Consider the following 13693-nt stretch of genomic DNA (forward strand, 5'->3'; position numbering starts at 1 on the left):
CCCTTAGACAGCAAGGAGATCCAACCAGTCCATCCTAAAGGAAATCAGTCCTGAAGGACTGATGCTGAAGCTGAAACTCCAATACTTTGGCCACCTGATGTGAAGAACTGACTCACCGGAAAAGATCCTGATGCTGGGAAAGACTGAAGGTGAGAGGAGAAGGGGACGACAGAGGATGAGATGGTTGGATGGCATTACCAACTCAAATGGACATGAGTTTGATTAAATTCCATGAGTTGGTAATGGACAGGGAGACCTGGTGTGCTGCAGTCCATGGGGTCGCAAAGAGTCGGAGACGACTTAGGGACTGAACTTAACTGAACTGAACCTATTCTCTGCCATTTGGGACATATAATGGAGGTTTTATGGAGACACTGTTTTAAATGTTCAGTAATAAAAGCAACCATCCACAGTTAGAAAAGTAAATCAAAAGAAAAAGTCTTCTTTTGCTGTAGAACTATCTGTTATACTAAGGGATTCTGGATATATTTCATTTATTAGCTTCTGTAACTTTTACACGCTATTTTCACTTTGTGGTAAGGGAAAAATGGGATAAGAACAAGATGATCTTTCCATTTTGTCCTAAAAGAGAAAACAGGAAGAATGAGCACTGCCTTCTTTTGGTTACACAATACAGTAATCTTACATTGTTAACAGTGAACATCTGGCAGAATGTGTTGTCATCACCAAATGAGCAGAGACAACTTACCTGGCCTGAGTCAAGTTCTAGACTTCTTCCTCATAATATCTTTCTCCTGCAAAGTAATCACAGGGGTTCCAAACTCAGATCTGTCTTTTAATCATAGAGATACAGTGCTGGTGGGTTGTTTAAGTTCTTTTGCAGACAGCTGACAGCGCTGATCATATTTAATCATTCTAAAGCATTCAGAGCGGATGAAAATGAAAGAGACTCAGAGAATTTTGTGTTTAGTCTTTAGAGCCAATTTCACAATTGCCCCAGGGCCAAGAACTTGAGAGAGAGGCTGGGCTTCCTTAGATGAAGAATGCTGTGGCCGGAGGAGGCGAGGCGGGATGGGGTCCATGTCCCCCTGCATGGCTTCATCTACACCAAGCAAGGGAGGAAGAATAGGAGGTCTGGGCTCAAAATTGGCACATTCTGGGAGTGTCCTATGTTCTAGGGAAACTGTGCTACATTTAGAAGGAAGCCTTGAGAAGTTTACCAGTAAGTCCTGTCTGGGCCGGCCTCTCTGCATTAGCTGCAGGAATACCATGGTCACCAGTGGGATATGATATGTGTTGCATTAACAATGGTCCTGAAGAAAAGACTCAGTGAGTAGGTGGAGGGTATATATATATATATTTTTTTTTAATTGAAGTATAGTTGATTTACATGTTGTGAACATGGTAAGGTGTACAGCAAAGTGATTCAGTTATATATATGTTGCTGTTTAGTTACTAAGTCTTGTCTGACCGTGTGGACCGTAGCCTGCTGGGCTTCTCTGTCCATGGGATTTCCCAGGTAAGAACACTGGAATGGGTTGCCATTTCCTTCTCCAGGGGATCTTCCGGACCCAAGGATTGAACCTGGGTCTCCTGCTTGGCAGACAGATTCTTTGCTACTGAGCCACCTGGGAAGTCCTATATATATATAAATTCAGGTTATGTATATATTCAGTTTTATGTATATGTTCTTTTTCGGATTCTTTTCCAGTATGGTTTATTACAAGATACTGAGACTAGTTCCCTTTGCTATGCAGTAGGTCCTTGTTCATCTTATTTTATATTTAGTAGTATATATCTGTTATTTCCAAACTCCTGGTTCATCCCTCCCACCTTCCCCTTTGTAATCATAAGTTTGTTTTCTATGTCTGTGCGTCTTGTTTCTGTTTTGTAAATAAGTTCATTTGTATCATTTTTTAGATTCCATATAAAAGTGGTATCATATGATATTTATCTTACTGTTTAAGTAATCTTAAACATAAGATTTGGAGAAGGCAATGGCACCCTACTCCAGTACTCTTGCCTGGAAAATCCCATGGATGGAGGAGCCTGGTAGGCTGCAGTCCATGGGGTCGCTAGGAGTCAGACACGACTGAGCGATTTCACTTTGACTTTTCACTTTCATGCGTTGGAGGAGGAAATGACAACCCACTCCAGTGTTCTTGCCTGGAGAATCCCATGGACAGAGGAGCCTGGTGGGCTGCCGTCTATGGGGTCGCACAGAGTTGGACACAACTGAAGCGACTTAGCAGCAGCAGCAAACATAAGATTACTTATGGTAATCTCTAGGTCCATCCATGTTGCTGCGAATGGATGACATTATTCCATTCTTTCTATGACTGAGTAATATTCCTTTTTATGAATATACCACATCTTATCATCCATTCATATGTTAGTGGGCACTTAGGTTGTTTCCATGTCTTGGCAATTGTAAATAATGCTACTGTGAACATTGGGGTGCATGGATCTTTCCAAATTAGAGTTTTCATCTTTTCCAGATATGTGTCCAGGAGTGGGATTGCTGGATCATATGGCATCTCTATTTTAAATTTTTAAAGGAAATCCCATACGGTTCTCTATAGTGGCTGCACCAATTAACATTCCCACCAAGAGCGTAGGAGCGTTCCCTCTTCTCCATACCCTCTCTAGCATTTGTTAGTTTTAGACTTTTTTTGGTAAACTTTTTAATGATGGCTATTCTGACTGGTGTGAGATGAGTCAGTCAGTCAGTCCAGTTTAGTTGCTCAGTCGTGTCCGACTCTGCAACCCCATGGACTACAGCATACCAGGCTTCTCTGACCATCACCAACTCCCAGAGCTTGCTCATACTCATGTCCATTGAGTCAGTGATGCCATCCAACCATCTGATCCTCTGTCATACCCTTCTGCTCCCACCTTCAGTCTTTTCCACGGAGATGAGTAGAAAGTACATATCTTTAAGAAGAGACTGGGATTTGAAGACGAAAGATGTTTGGAAAGGAAATATCCCCTTAGATTGTGTGTGGATCCAGAGAGGAAAAGTTCATCTGGGAAGCAGGAAACAGAATGTAAAACCCAGATGAGAATTTTAGGGATATTTGGAATAAAAAGGTATTTGGCAGCTTCCATGGTTTAACCACCTCTTTTGCAGGAGATCTGATTCAAAGGCTGTTTGCAATTACTGTGTTTTTTTGTTGTATGACATGATAGCAAGAGAAGATGGAAATAATTAGAACTTAATTTGGATGCCAGAGTTCCAGATTTCAGATTGGAACGTCATGCCTGTCCTTCAGTATGAACACCTGGAAGAGTGCATAAGAGGGGTAAGTAAGAAATGTTGAAAGCCGTGTGTGGGAGGAGACGTTTTTCTAACTAGGCTGATGCCAAATGAGAAACAGAAGCACCCACGTTGTAGAAGTCAGAGCTCCCTACTTCGTGTCAAAGTGGCTGCTGAGATCTCCACATTTCATCATGTGTCCATTTTCTTATCTCTTTTGGATGGCATTGTGTTCAGAGGGATAAAGATAAGCACTGGATTTAATATTTCCTTCTTTCTTGGGGGAAATAACATGAGACCGGACAACCCGGATCGCCATTGGCCTACTTCTGTATCATTTGTCATGGCGCCATTCTGACCCGCCCCTTCATTCCTTTAAGAACAGATTTTGACCAGCAGGAGACCCAGGACAGACACCTGAGGAAATCCCTGGGGGAAAAGGACTTTTCCCCTCCCTCCCTCCCACAAGTTGTTATGATGATTCATCCGTGAGCTCTTTGAGTTGATGGTTCTAGAAGCACTGGCATGCTTGCCCTCCCTTTTCAATGTTGAAATCAACTTAAAAGGATGCACTCCAATAGGGGACGAGAGATTGCACTGCACAGAGTATAAAGGTTAGAGTTGCAGTTCCACAGGAATTTGGTGTGTTTCTAAATTAATGCTCTGCATCTTTGAGAGACTGACCTGTGTTTCCTTAGCTGTTCAGTGGCTTTCCAGGGCCCTGTGCTCCCTAGCGCCTGCTGTGGGTGTCTTCTGGCCGGGGCCTCTGAGCCAGATCCACAGAGGGAGGGGGGCTCCCCAGTAATGATGCGAGTGGGGAGGCTCAGCACTCCAGCAGCCTCACCAGTCTTCAATTTCTTAAAAATAAGTGCAAATGGATTTTGTTTGTAAAAGTAAAAGTCTCGCGTTTTTCGTGGCCTGGTGACTCGTCCCTCCCTAGACAAAAGGGAGCAAGGATTCCCTTGGTTTTCAGCAGCCATTATCTGCCACCTTTATTCTGAAAATGATCTTTCCACCTGTCCTTTCGTTTACTCAGTCCTGAGAACTGTAGAATGGGCTCCCGTTTACAACATGAGGGAGGAAAGGAACACCGTGTAGATGAACTGAACACTTGCCCAAGCCCTTCCACTCCTCGGGATCAGTTTTGTTCGCTTGCCCCATCAAGTGTTCCATTCAGGAGCAGGTCTCCACAAGGAGACTGGTCCCTCCCTGCCGGCCGGTCCACCTACCCTGACAGCTTTCCTGCTTCACCCCGTGCTACCCCTCCACCTGAGTGGGGCTCCCATAGCTCCTCTGAGAGGCACAGTCTGCCCACAGGTGTGAAAGACTGAGACTCACCCAACTCAGACTCTGACTAGCTGCCCTGCTCCTGTTTCCTAGAGGCTGGCAAAAGACAAGACTCTGGGGTCAAAGACCATGGACTTTGGTGCTGACAGCCCAGCACACAACATCCCCCCTTTGCATGAGTTCCGTTTGCCCCCGTGTAGCACAGAGATGACACCAGCACGTGCAGGAGAGGGACCGGAGTCGAGTGCCCTGCACGTGACCAGGCAGCAAGCAGTTCCTGCCCCCTTGCAGTGACCTGCTTCATTCAGGGGACAGATCCGCCTGTCAGGCGCCCTCAGCAGAAGCTTGCCGGGTGTCCAGGGCCCACGACGGGCTGCCTGTCCCAGCCGGGCCTGAGGACGTCATCATGCCGGCTTCCCTCCAGAATGACGTCATGCTAAAGCCTGCAGCACCAAGTGCTGGAAGCCCGGCTGGCTCATGAAGCCCCACGGCATGTTGAGTTCTTACTGAAGGAAGATGGGACGGTGGGACGTCCATCTGTCTCCCTATGTTTAAACAGAAGCACTCCAAACCCCGCCCCCTCAACCCTGCCCTGGTTTCAGTTCCCACCAGACTGTTACATAAACCCTCAGTTCCTGTTCAATGGTAATACTAAAACAGAAACAGCACTTCCTCTCCAATGTGATGGAGAATTCAGCATGAGAAAAGGAAGATATGTACAATATAAAACTCGACCCCAGTATTCCTGAAACTAGACTTCTTGGTTGTGTTCACAGCTGGGGTTGCTCTCCATCCTACCCCCTCTTCCCTTCTGGCCTTAGCGCCCCAAGGGACAGGTGGAAGCCTGCCCACATGCCTTCCCCTGGAGCCCGGGTGCTTCTTGCTAGGTGATTAAGTGGCCTACTCCATGTTCTGTGGCTACAGCCTTTACCTTCTCACACTGATTCTCAATCCAGCAGCTGGAGGGGTCCTTGCTGAAAAAGGATGAAAAGTCAGATCCTATCACTTTCTGCTCAAAACCTCCCACTAACTCTGAACACAGCCAGACGAAAAGGACCAGCCTGGTTCCACACAGCCTGCCTCTCTGATCTGACCCTGACCCCCTCCTCACTGCCTCCACTCCCACTCCCATCACTCTGGCTTCCTGGACCCACCGCCCAGGGCCCTCGAGCTACTGCTGCTCTGCCTGGTACTCCCTGACCCCAGATGCCAAAGGGTTCCCCTCTGCTTCCTTTCAGGCCACCCTGACCCCAGCCCCCTGCTGCATGTTCATCTGTGGCACTTGTCACCATTAGACACGCAACAGACATTTCCTTCCCTCCTCCCTCTGTTCCAGGAGCCCAGGACACTGCAGCCACACAGCGACTCCCAGTGACTATTGTTAGAGCCATTAACTCAGCAGTGCTTTGTGAACTTAATTGAAGTTAAGCATCTTTTAAACTTCACTGAATATCTTCTCATTATGCCAAACTCTCCTCTAATTATTACCATTGGGAATATATTTCACAGAATTGTATGTACCTACACACCTTTTAAAAATTGCTACCTTTTCATGGACTTTTCATCGTTGCATCTGCGCGTACCTCTCTGGTGCCCAGTCTATATATGACTTTCTCACCCTCCTTTGTTCACCCTGTTTCTCTGCTTTTTCTGGTGATTTGTCTTTCTTCAAACAGCAGAGGTTCAAATAAGCCATCAAATATGGAGGCTTTCCCTGCAGACCTGGGGTCAGAGTCAGTTTTTGTCATCATTTTCCCTCGGTATCTCTCAAGGTTCCCTCTGCCTCCTCTTGTCTTCCATTCCCAGAGGTTGCATGTTTCTGTTGGTTTTGAGTTGGCAGGACGGGGAACATAGGTCATGTGGGCAGCTTACGATTTCTTTTCCCAAAGGTCACAGAACTCCACCCACGTGCCTCTTCCACTGTTACCATCACTTTCGTCGACCTTCCTTCTCCCTCCTCTCCCCACAGATGATGGGAGGCAGGACTCTTAAAAGAAAAACCTGCTTCAGGTTTACAAAAAACAAGAGCTAATAGCTACTGCACGTTGAGTCCTGACCATGTGGCAAGCTTTCTGCACACACGCATCTTGTCTCCGCCACACACCATGGGCTTGGTCCCAAGGCCACCTCTGGCTGGGCAGGCTGAGCGCCTTGTCTGAGGGACCTGAGTACTGGGTGGAGGAACAATTTTTTTTCTTCCTTTCAAGAGTAAAAATTTTGCTTTTGAAGAACTTCATATGGACATTTTAAAGAGAGTCCCATACGAAAGCAAAAACGTCACCCTCTTCTCATCCCAGGAATAAATTTAAAAGGCAAAATATTTCTTTTTAAAACAGCATTTGAATGTTTGGCACTAGCATTCAAAATCTAAGAAAGGGGGGGAAAAGCATTTTTATATTTTAGGTTTCTTTGGTTGGGGTTCTTCCCCATGGGGTCGTGATAATAATATTTCATCTTTCAACTCGTATTACCAAAACAGTCAAAATCAGGGGAAAAGTACCACCTAGCAGTTTTTGGAACCAAAGAAGTCCTTAATGTCTTCCTTCCAGGCATCCCAGGATCTCAGCTTGCGAGAAAACTGGCTGACATGTTCCTTCTGTAGTTGACTATTCATAAGGAATAATCACAAATGCTGTAAAGTCAATGACGTGGACAGTTATTCTTCCACTTTACTGTTTGGATGTTTCTTTGGCATTGCTAAGCTCATGGTCTGCTCTGTGCCTTGTTTTAGTTTTTGGAACCATCCTAACATTCTTTAGGGCTCTTGCTGATGGTGGAGATGCCTGGGGGCCTGGTGTTACTAAACCCTGGTCCATCCACCCTGTGACTCTGGGCAGGGAAGCTGATGGCAGCTGCCTGAGAAACCCTGTGTTGAGACTGGCTGTGTTTGGTCCTTGTCCTCGAAGGAAAGTGCTTTTCCTAGTCCCTAGGGTTTTGGTCTCGGGGGACCCCACTGTGTCTGGTTCCGGTTGACCATTGGGAAAGCTCCTCAGACATGGTCCCAGGAAGGTCAGATGGGCTCACCCATGAGCCTAGTGGTGAGACTCACAGGCCATGTAGGACCTGCCTCCCTCTACCCTCCACTCAGCCCAGGACTTAGCTTTCTAACATCCCAACAGGCCCCTGAGGACAGCAGGTGTACCGGCTCCTGCCCTGGTGCCTGGGCTCTCCACCAGAGCAAGGCCTCAAGGCTCCTTTCCTGGGAATCAAGCCGGCTGGAGCCTGAACTGACTGTGACACATCCTTCTCCCTTAACCAACCCTTCCCAGATGTGGCTGCACCTCTGGCTCTTGGAAAGCATAGGCTGCCCTGTCTTCTCCCTCTGCCCTTCCAGTTTGTCCAGAACATTCATCCCAGGCCTCTGAATCTCGGCTCCTCTTCGCCACATTGTCTGCTGGCATCTGGGGCCATGAGGGCCTAGTGACCACAGTGGCAGGTGCTGCTATTGGGGAACCCGCTTGCCTTGCACGTGAGCACCAGCAGCAGCTGCTACTTCCTGTGTGAAAGCTCAGCCCCGAGGAGACTCTCCACCAAGTCAGAGAATCCAGCCAGGGGACTTTTCTAGCTGTGAGCTCATCTGCACAACAAAGATGACTAGACCAGGGGCGCCCGGACCCCTCCCAGCCCAGTAATGGGTTCTGCCCCGGCTCTCGCTGAGAATTCATCTGTGGGCCCCGCAGGAGGACTGTCCCACAGAAGAGACTCCACCAGAACCAACAGAGTTTCACACTCAAGTCTTTGATATCCTGTGCTCACAATTTTGTCAATGTTGAGTACACCCTATATTACTGTGTTTTTTCTTTGAATCAGCTCAGCTTTTCACTTTTAATATTTCTCTGTTGTCTCAAACTCTGTCATTTCCATGATTGATGATCTGAGGTGCTAGTTATATCTTTTCAAATACACACTAACTAAACACCTAATTCTGAGAACTGGAGTCCACCTGTGTCAATATAATGTTGTTCAGCTGCTCAGTTGTGTCCAACTCTGCGACCCCGTGGACTACAGCACACCAGGCTTCCCTGTCCTTCACAATCTCCCAGAGTTTACTCAAACTCATGTTCATTGAGTCAGTGATACCATCTAACCATCTCATCCTCTGTCGTCCCATTTCCCTTCTGCCTTCAATCTTTCCCAGCATCAAGGTCTTCCAATGAGTCAGCCCTTTGCATCAGGTGGCCAAAGTATTGGAGCTTCAGCATCAGTCCTTCCAATGAATATTCAGGGTTGATTTCCTTTAGGATTGACTGGTTTGATCTCCTTGCAGTCCAAGGGTCTCTCAAGAGTCTTCTCCAGCACCAAAATTTGAAAGCATCAGTTCTTTGGTGTCCAGCCTTCTTTATGGCCCAACTCTCACATCCTTATGTGACTACTGGGAAACCCATAGCATTGACTATAGAGACCTTTGTTTAGACTGGGGGCTTAAACAACAAGCATTTATTCTCACAGTTCTGGAGGCTAGAGTCCACAAGCAGGTTGCTGGCAGATGTGTATCTGCTGAGGATCCTCTTCCTGGTTTGCAGATGGCAATCTACTCGTAGTGCCCCGAACATGGTGCGGGGACATCTTTGTCTTTTCTAATAAGAGCACCAGTCCCATTCGTGGGGACTCCATCCTCATGACAAAATCAAAGGCCCCACCTCCAAATACCATCACTCCAGGGAGTAGGCTCCCATTTGTGAATGTGGGGGGATAGAAACATTCAGTTGGTAGTCAGCACTTACAGTGGCTGGGATCTATTTCAGCACATCTACCCTCATTACTCGTTTAACTCTCAAATCTGCTGTGAATGGGAGGTACTGCTTTCTGCGATTTAGAGCTGAGGAAACTGAGGCTCCACAAGGTCTGCCAACTTGCCAAGGTTGCACCACCGGTGAGCGGCAGGCCCTGGCGCCCTTGCCGCCCGCCCATGTTGATAACGTTCCCGAGTTGGATTCATGACATGAAAACACGACACTGGTGCAACCCCACTGTCCTCACAGCTTCTTTGCTCATTTTCTCATCAGGACACTCTCAGCTCCCCACAGCCAAGAGGCAAGACAGGAGCTATTTTTAGCAACACTCTGTCCATTCAGGTTCTCCTGGGGTTGGAGGAGCAAAGAGGAGGGCGCAGAGGGATGAGGAGAGACTGAAGGGGAGGGGCGTGAATGCCACTGGACTCACAGATTCAGAAAGTGGCCTGGTGCTGCCAAGAGGCGGGGCGGGTGGGTGAGGGGGAGAGGGGATCGAAGGTCAGACTTCTAGTTATAGATGAGTCCTGAGGATGGAAACGCGGCCTGTGATTACAGCTAACAGTAGTATGCTATATGTTTGGAAGTTACTAAGAGAATGGATCTTTCAGAGTCCTCATCACAAGAAGAAAGATGTGTGATTTCGTGGGGTGGATGTTAACGACTCACTAGACTCACCGCGGTGACGGTCTCACATATTTACAACTGTGAGTCACTGTGGTGCACACCAGACACTGATGTAAAGTTCCATGTCAGTTCCACTTCAGTTTAAAGCAAATAAAGAAGATGGGTCCTCATCTTCTCCCCAGGCCTGCTCTGCTCACAGGAGACACCGTGGTTCCATTTGGGTGGTCACTCCCTCCAGGATGGTATCCCACTTTGAGAAGAAAAACCATGAGAGACCCGTGTTCTCCAGTAAAATAAAGAAGGCCCTGCAGAAACAAGGAAAACACTTCCACTGAGACTTATAATAAACACAATCATAAACAGAGAATGCAGAGTTCAGGCTCTCACTGGACTGGTCTGGAGAAGCAATTCTGACTGGGAGTCGGGTTTTTAATTCTTATAGGGATATTTGCAGTTCTAAGCTGTAGAAATCTGGAGCCATAAGAAAGACAAGAACTGTTTGAAAAGATGCCAGCGTAACAACACTGGCTGTTTCTACCAAAGATCCTCTGGAGAAGGGATAGGCTACCCACTCCAGTATTCTTGGGCTTCCCTTGTGGCTCAGCTGGTAAAGAATCCGCCTGCAATGCAGGAGACCTGAATTTGATCCCTGGGTTGTGAAGATCCCCTGGAGAAGGGAAAGACTACCCACTTCAGTATTCTGGCCTAGAGAATTCCACGGACTGTGTAGTCCATTGGGTTGAAAAGAGTCAAACACGACTGACTCTCACTTTCAGTTGCATGTGCTGGGCACACTGGTCTGCATCAGCCATGTGCTTCTCACGATAGTTCCACGCATTAAGCATGTACAGTTTCACGTTCAGATTAGGACACTGAGACCGCAGAGGCCGACATACAGTGAGAATCATCTGCTTCGGAATTCAAAACCATGGTCACCCGGCTCCAGAGGCTGGGCCCCATCACCAAGGCTTCCAGACCACCTGGCACGTCCTCACATCAAAGACAAAGGGTAGACGGCCGACAGAGTTCCACTTCTGTGCTCTGGGTGCTGGTGGTTACCTGCCTCAGGGCATCTTAAACCTCCTATTTCAGAAACAGTGAAGCTGTTTACATACAAGGAACCCTAATCAATTTGCAATATAACAGAGATTTTTATCTGAAATTTGGGTGTTTTTTAAGAACAATAGAGCAGAGCCTTTTGAACTTTCTTGAACTTGTCCCACAGGATGAAAAGCCCTTTACCTCACGCCAGAAGATGTATAAAACATGCGTGTAACAGGTTTCAGAGAATTACATTCACCATACATGTGGGAGGCTGGTTGACATTTTAGATTCCAAGCTAGTCTGTTTTTCTTTTTTGTTGTTGTTAATAGTCCTCCTGAATGATCCCTTTTTTATTGTGATAACACTTAACATGACATCTACCCTCTTAAAATGCTCAGTGCGCAATATGGTGTGGTTAACTACAAACACAATGTTGGTCAGCAGATCTCTGGAACTTCTTCATCTCCTGTAACTGAAACTTGACCTCCACCTCACCCCTCCTGCTTCTGGGAGTCTGACTGTCTTGAATTGTTTCTCATAGAAGTGCGGTTGTGTCGTGGAAAACTGTGGAGACTCCTCAAAAAATGAATATTTTATTTTTTAATGCTGGACAAGACCCCCTGTATTGATGTCAGGATCCACTCGTGTGTTGCTCCCACAGTTTGAAATACTTTGCAAGGGGACCTGAATTGTTTTTGCTTTAAAACAAACGGTTGAGTTGTTGCAGCTGGTATCAAAGACTTATGAAATAGGTAGCAAGGGCTGGAGAAGGAGGACAAAAAGAGATTTTTAAAAGTTAATTATTAATGGCAACTCGGTGGAGATATCAATACCTTTATGCATTTTTAATGCTTGAAAAGAGGAAAAGATGCAGCTTATAAATGCTGCTTATTCTTTCCTAATGGCTGATCAAAGATGATGAAATACCACATTTGCTTCACTAACCAGACATTTTGAAATTTGAAGTCCAAACCGAAACTAAAACTCAAAGGGCAATTCGTCTTGTTTTTCCCAAACAGCATTCATCAGTTCCTTACCTAACTGGAGCGAGCAATGCGTCGGAGCGGGGGTGTCATTGTCCACTAGGTGGCGGTACAGAACAGGAGTAGCCCTTTCTTATTCTTCCTGACACGTAGGCTGCAAAAGAATTTAGAAACCTGGGGCTGTCCAGTGATTCACATGAATTCAGCCTGAAAGTTTACTCATTGCTCCAGGCATATTTCTGCCTTTTCTTGGAACATCCCTGGATTTCAGCTTCATTCTTGCTGACAGCCTGGTATTTAAAATTAGTAATATCTTAGTTGTTTCCTTGTGGCAATACAGATGCAGCATGTCTGTATTTGTTAACAATTTGCAAAGTTAGCGTGTGCTGGGAAACTTTATTTCTGCCCCTTCAATTTAGCATTTAAGAAGTACTGTGGATCCTTGTGCCATTTCCCTTTGCTAACAATATCTATATCTTAGTTGTGTTATATATTAGAAAGTTACTAAAATATCTAATGGACATTTTAGTTGTAATTTTTCAGCCAAAAAGAATGATCTTCTCAAATACACATCAGCAAAAAGAACTAATAGCTGATAAGTTAAATGTCTCTTAAACAAAAATGTATGCTTTTGCAATGTGGAAAGTCTTTTGGAATAATCCCATGTATGAGAGATTTTAAAATTCTCACCAAGTGATGCCTGTTATGAGACATATTTATAATTATTTGCAAATCTTGCCTATCTTTACAATATTTTTTGATGTAGGTAAAGAAAAGATATTGAATAATTTTCTCTTGCTTCTTATTATATTTGTATATCGTATAAATTTTTATGAATGCATATTACTTTTACAAACAGGAAAATAAAGCTGGTTTGTCATAAAAGTAGTATGAGAAAAAAATCTAGATTTTAGTGTGACATAACCTGGAAAGTTATTCGTTGCAGGTCAGTTGAATGCTTACACAATTTAAGTGCTGTGTAGGGTAACGGTGATCATAAATTGCTGACGTAGGAAGTAATATTTCTAAATTTAAGTCATTTCTACCATGTTTCTATCTATATTTAATATCTTCCTTAAAGTGGAAAGAATATCAAGTTGTTCATTATTCTCACAGTAATAGTAAGAAAACTGGTATTAACGTCATTCGTTGTTAAACAGCAAAATCCGTATATCTAAAATTTTACTATTCTTCAGTCTGCAGGTATCCCACCTCTATGTGGTGATCGTAGGTTTATGGCGTAAGAAGCACTTTCACTTACTTTAGCTCATTTTGTCCCCTAATAGGGGTGCAGCTTATGCAGGGCCCATGAAGTTTCCAAGGCATAAAACCGTCCATGTCAGGTCCTAATCTAGTGGGCTACGAGCCAGGGACACTGACCGTGTGATTCTGAGTTCAGGCCCTTTTCTTTTCATTCCTGTGGGCTTGCAGGCTGCCCAAAGCGCCCTGTGAGTCCATGAGGAAGAGGAAGTCCTTTTAGCAGGCACTTAAAGTATTGGATGCTCTTTCTCCCTTTCCCTTTTCCTGCAAGTGGGGAGTGTGCAGGCTTGAGGGGTGAGGGGAGGGACAGGAATGATTCTGCAAATGCCTGTCATGCTCACGCTCGAGGTGGGGTAGCTACACAGGTCTTCACGGTGCCATGTTGATTTGGACTCTGTCCTTCACCTTTCAGACTGCCTCTCCCTGAGGCATAGTTGAACATTCACTCAACAGATATTTGTATCAATTGACCCCTCCTGGGTGCTGGGGATTTGTGTCAGGGCTGTGTCCCCAGACACAGGGTTGAGCACAGCACACGGGCTCCC

At 45.7% G+C, this 13693-nt stretch overlaps 1 long non-coding RNA gene across 4 annotated transcripts in view; it reads left to right on the forward strand.

Moving 5' to 3' along the window:
- The window catches only part of LOC113882858, a 48700-nt gene that overhangs the window by 21223 nt on the left and 13784 nt on the right, over positions 1–13693 (forward strand). For all 4 annotated transcript variants that reach the window (XR_003508455.1, XR_003508456.1, XR_003508457.1 and 1 more), the window contains exon 2: positions 3151–3263. This is a non-coding gene — a long non-coding RNA (uncharacterized LOC113882858). The remainder of the gene's footprint in view (positions 1–3150; positions 3264–13693) is intronic.

Source organism: Bos indicus x Bos taurus, chromosome 24 (assembly GCF_003369695.1).
Source record: "Bos indicus x Bos taurus breed Angus x Brahman F1 hybrid chromosome 24, Bos_hybrid_MaternalHap_v2.0, whole genome shotgun sequence".
NCBI classification, from domain to species: domain Eukaryota; kingdom Metazoa; phylum Chordata; class Mammalia; order Artiodactyla; family Bovidae; genus Bos; species Bos indicus x Bos taurus.